The 6,000-nt window shown below is 38.4% G+C and overlaps 1 protein-coding gene across 1 annotated transcript in view; it reads left to right on the forward strand.

Moving 5' to 3' along the window:
• The window catches only part of LOC111871477 (lachesin), a gene marked incomplete at its 5' end in the record, with an annotated part of 213,487 nt that overhangs the window by 46,416 nt on the left and 161,071 nt on the right, over nucleotides 1-6,000 (forward strand).

Raw genomic sequence — 6,000 nt, forward strand, 5'->3', positions numbered from 1 at the left:
CCATCCATCGCAGACAAAACGAAACACGAAGTCGAAGAAACACTCGTGTAAAAGCAGTGCGTGTTCACAGCGCGGTGTCACGTGGCAAACTCATGCAATAGACTTGCGGAAGTGTGACCTTGGCCTCCCCTCTCATCTTCTTTCAATGAGGCAGTTAATAACAAAAATAACAATAGCAATATTTATAGACATGCATGAATAAACGTAGAACTCCGAGTGAAGTCGAGGGTATTCTCATGTTACACGTCGTTATAACAACACTATGAATTTCCTAAGATAATAATTCTTTAGATAAGATCACTAAATTTCAAATTATGGAGAAAAAAATTTTGTGTTTCACAGCACGAATGGCCGTGAACAACCCAATATTTGAATAGAGGAATCGTTAAAAGTGATTAACTGAATAAAATTTATGTATTCGTGGATCTTGAAAGGGTGATATTCAATTCTTTGTTAATAAGTTTGTATATCAAGCAACAGCTATTCGTACATTGCCTATAAGCATTGTTATTAGAACAGACGAAACTGGACAAGTGTGGTAATCTGAGGAGTTTCTTGCATTTATTCCTGAAATTAATTTTTTACTGATGTAACTGTGAAAGATGTAAGATTTCCGTCGATATATTATTAATAATACACATGATAGCTCTGTCGATATTAATACTCGATAGAACTTCATGATTATGAATATTTTTCCTCACTTTCCCGAATGTTTTACTTCTGGACACTGAGAGAGGGCAGTGAAGCCTGACTGGGCAGAAGTGTTCTCTACTCACTGTGTTACAGGCCAAAGGTCAGTTGATTTAAGGGCGTGTTCTTCGGATCTTAACATCAATTTCCAGAGAGATGAACGAGAAAATTGTATTCCAAACTTAATTTTCTTTTACTTTGTGCAAACAAGAGGCAAACGCTTCGTCCGGCAATCTATTACGCTACACACAATAAAAACTTAATGGAGCAACGCTGAGTGGAATTGGCTGTATCATGAAGTATTCTCAGAAATGTTAGTCAGGAGGTAAAAAGTATATACGAACTTCCGCTCTGTAGCTTAATTTATTCTCGACAAAATTGCTCTGAAATGACATACATATTTATATACGTATTTATGTACATACATACTTGTATATATACTATATATTTTATCCATTCAAAACATAGTACTGAGTGGTATCCTTGGCCTTTTTCACGAAAAATATGTGAATATAAGCCTATTACATTCAGGGTGTCCGGATGAAAGGTATCCAAAATAAAATAATTATATCTCAGAAAGCTTTTATTATACACATTTATGGGTTACACCACTACAAAAGGAAACTGCCAAAGTTTTTTATGACTATATAACTTTCTCAATAAATTTAAATGTGGACTCCCTTGGTGGCACGACAAATATCCAGGCCTGAAGCATGTTTGGTGTTACCGTTGCCACAGCGTCCCTTATGCGGGCTTTGAAGTGTTGAACCTCGTTGAGCTTAACCTGGTAGACAATATTCTACACATAACCCCACAAGAAAAATACATTGGGGTTAAATCTGGCGACCTAGGAGGCCAAGCGATTGGTTCACTTCTGCCAATTAATATCCCAACCATCTCTCTGTTCAGATGATTCCTAACATGGTGGCAGAAATGTGGCAGCGCATGCGCGTAAGCCGGGCATGGAGAAAAACTTACAAGGTTTTCCTTTTTCCATTTTCATAAACCGGATACGTGTATGACAGTTTCCAAGATATATTTCTTTTTATTTTGGATACCTTTCATCCGGACACACTATATTTATAGACGGGGTACTTCAACCTACGTGAATTTCAATAGCTCGAGCCTCTGAACCTACATGCAGTGCCATATTCCAGGTAAGTGAACATGCAGTTAGCAATTGTTAGCTTCCCGCTCAACTCCCCAGCTGGGAGAAGACCACTTATCGGCTCTCTACTGCCGTTTATTTTGCATATTCAGCACAGCCGTCCGTATGAGTAGGTCATCTCCTTCATCCATAACCCGAGGACACACCACCTTTTGGGACAAGTGGTCTACTTAACATGGATATGCAGAACATGTTAACGTCCTTATTGAGAGCAGGGTCCTTATGGGAATTGTTTGTTGTCAAAGCAAGATTCCCCGATGAATTAACCCATATTTTCTATGACACATACTTATGAGCTCACAGCCAGGTCCCTGAGATGAACATGTCACAGTAATTTGCTATGACGTCACGGTAGATGGTTATTGTAATAGTACATGATAGTAACGGATATTGTTGGCTATAGGCGTAGCACTCCCTAGGGAGTGTGCAGTTCGACGTAACACACGGCTGTCGCGTGAAGTTAGTTCACGTCCCCCCTACGTCGCTGCTGACACGTCACGTGTTTGCAGTGCCACACAATGCAGCACCCATAGAAAAGTGTCAAATGGACAGTACTAGTCATCGCTGGGGCATTTATGGAAGCTGTGTGAAACATCCAGAAATCGAGTTACACCACGTCAAGTAACACGCATATTAAAACTGTTGATGACTATTTCAGAAGACTGCTGTGCGTGGATTGTCGCTGCTCTAATTAAGTTAGAGACAACTGCACACACGACATTCAGAGACCTGACTTATATAAAAAATTAAAGCTATCCCTGTAACAGGCCGTGGAGGCCCATAGGGTTGAGAGACGTCGAGACTCCCACATTTTCTAGAGAATCGGCTCACAGATGACTGTAAAGTTGTCAGCCTTACGCGCCGGCCGCCCTTTACCCCCCATATTTTAAACATACGTAGCATATACTTTATATATATCCGTTGTATCATAAGATATGTAAATTAGGCATAATCTGTTCTGTAGAACCAGTACTGACAGAGGACTTCTATATAGTGCAAAAGGAAGAATTTTCAGTAACACGCTATATGCAAAGTATACATTTGACGAAAGACGAAGCGTATTTATAAGAGACATTCCCATCTTCTGGTCAGAGAGGTTGTTACAAGAGGAGTATTACGCCAAGAGTTCATTTGGAAGAAATCAGTGGTCGTGGGTGTCAAGGGACCTGACGCCAAGACGAACTGATTTGCTGTGAACCGCCTCTCGTAAAGTAAATTTGACTTTGATTTCGATTTTGAGTTCAGTTCAATTCCATGTGGAGGCGGGGTGGAATACCTCCACACATGGCAATAAGTATATGATTTTGTTCAAAGCGTTTTCTTATCGCAAATATCAAGTCTAAAGAATACTTTAAAAAATAGCAATTTTTATGTGCTACACCACCTCTAATTTTTCTGCATGATGAACAACGTGACGTGGTCTGCCGTATTGTACGATGTTGGTACGGTTGTTATCTTGAAGGTAGCAGCGTTGCGCCCTTATTGTTCATGTACATTTCCCTTTCCTTGACGCAACGAGATGAATGAGAGTTGAGGGTGAAGATGAAAACATTAGCGGGGGGTAGAACATAGAGCCACAGGTCTGAAAACCATAAAATATTTTAACGAAATTTTCGATACAGGACCTGTCAGAGAAATTCATAATATCACCTGTGTAGAGACATAGGTATTACTTCACTGCAGTAGACAAATGTGAAAATGTCTTCAGGAAGGTTGCTTATCTCTAAATGATTTCCTATATATGCAGACGCTAGCCGAAAAAACAGAAAATAATTGTTTCTCTCTCTTTCAACTGGAATATAGTTGAATGGGCTACGGGCTGGAGATCGGTGGAATCAGGTTCAGGTTTCTGGCAGGCTCAATAGACTTTCCCTGTTCCACAGAGTCTTGACCAGTTGTGGGGCCCACCGAGTCTCCTATCGGGTACCAGAGTTTGTTTCCTGGGCGTAAAGCTGTCTGGGTGTGAAGCTAAGCGTCGATGTTAGCATCATATGGAACTGTACCTCTACTTCACCATATGTCTTTATTGTATGGTGCTTAATTAAGCACAGCAACTTTATCTTTACATTATGTATCTCTCCATATTGCCGATAATAAAAGTCCCTAAAATATTTTCGACAAAACCTTAATATTTCACATCGTTGTCGTATATTAACTATTAACTTGCAGACAAGTAATATGTAAATATGTTCATTGATTACAGTTAATTCATACTTTTAATAAGTAACTGATAAATCAAATTGTTTATAAATCAGTCTAATCTATTAAAATATTTTCACTCTACAAGTTTAAGTAATTTACAACCATCACCGGGAGTTTAGAGACAACAAAATGTATCTACGTTCATTACTAACCGCCTTGCCAATAGTCTTGTCATACGAAATGTTGTGCACGAGATTATGATTTTTGAATATACTAAAATACTTGTCGAACGTTAGTAGAACTTGCTTAATCATTATTGTTATTTAGTTTTGCTAATAGTTATCTTTTTATATATAGGACATGTTTATGTGTAAAGTGTAGTAGGGGTGGTAATATGTTTCGCACTTTTCACCCTTATGGGAACGTTTGTGTTGTCTTAAGTGTGTTTTATTGGTCTCAGTGGTCGCTTATGTGTTTTAATGTGTCAAATGGGATGTTTCAAATTTTGATTCTTTTGTGTAAAATTTGCGTTATGTGGGGTACACGTTGTTGGTTCTGATCGCCATGTGTTGTCCTGCTTGNTGGATGGTTTATTCTTTGTATAATTCTGTGGTGGGCTCACTCCTCTTATTCTTATTTTATTTTTTTGTTAGTAAGTTTTTAGCATAGTAGAGTTTATCTCAATAATGTAACCAAATACATCAAAACATAAGGAACTACTAAGCACCTACAGCGCCATAAACAAATTCCACAACTCTACAAACTTACTAAAAAACAACAGAAAATAAGTACACTGCCAGTGAGCCCACTACAGGGTGTCCAAAAATAAACCACCCAAGCAGGAGGACACAAGGCCATCAGCACCAACAACGTATGCCTACATAACATGAATTCTACACAAAAGGACCAAAATTCGAAATACCCTGTTTCATCCATTAAAACCCACAAGCCATATCTGACACCAATAGCATAGACATATTACCACCCCCTACTCCACTTCAACCTTAAAACCACCCTATACATAGCAAGATAATTTTTAGCAAAGCTAAACAACATTAACAATTTTAGACAATGTTAGATTTGAGATTTTCACGGGGGTGACTATGAAGAAAACAGTATTCTGGGATGTAGCACCGTGTAGATGTGGTGTTAACGGACGTTTCGGAGGAACATATCGCCTCCATCCACCCTGAAGATGGAGGCGATACGTTCCTCCAAAACGTCGGTTAGCACCATATTTACACGGCGCTACATCCCAGAAGACTGCTTTCGTCAATTTCAGACAAGTTCTACTAATGTTCGGCAAGTCTATAAATATATTTAAACATTGTAATCTCGTGTAAAACTGTGTACACAAGTCTGTTAGCAATTGATCCGCTATATCACGCAGTTTAGTAATGAACGTAGATATATTTTATTGTTTATAAAAGCCCGGTAATGATCGTAAATAACCCAAACATGTAGCGTGAAAATTATCGACATTTGATTCTATCAGTTATTTATTAAAAGTATGAAGTTATTGTGTTCGACAGATATATTTGAATGTTAGTGACATATATTAACATGATACCAAACGTGCGAATGAAGGCTACAAACAAGTGTTCTATATTAAACCTGTAGACTCAGCAGCTGCCTCTAATCTACATTTTACAATTTGTTCATTGGTTATTGCTGTCAACCTGAAGCACTTTTTGCGTGGATATTATTTTATTATGTAAGATTTGAGGTTAACACAATATCTAAACGGCGCCACATCCCAGAAGACGGATTTCTTCATTATTTTATTATTTTATATTATTAAAAAAAGAAGTTATCGAAGGAAAGATAGATGGGCGGATAGAAGTGACAAGAAGACGAGGAAGAAGACGTAAGAAGATGCTGGATGACTTGGGGACAGAAGAGGATACTGTCATTTGAAGGAGAAAGCTCTAGATCGCATTAAATGGAGGAATTGTTTTGGAAGAGACTGTGGACCTGTCGTCTTGACAGATTACTGATGA

The sequence above is a fragment of the Cryptotermes secundus genome, unplaced genomic scaffold, assembly GCF_002891405.2.
Source record: "Cryptotermes secundus unplaced genomic scaffold, Csec_1.0 scaffold465, whole genome shotgun sequence".
Lineage (NCBI taxonomy): Eukaryota > Metazoa > Arthropoda > Insecta > Blattodea > Kalotermitidae > Cryptotermes > Cryptotermes secundus.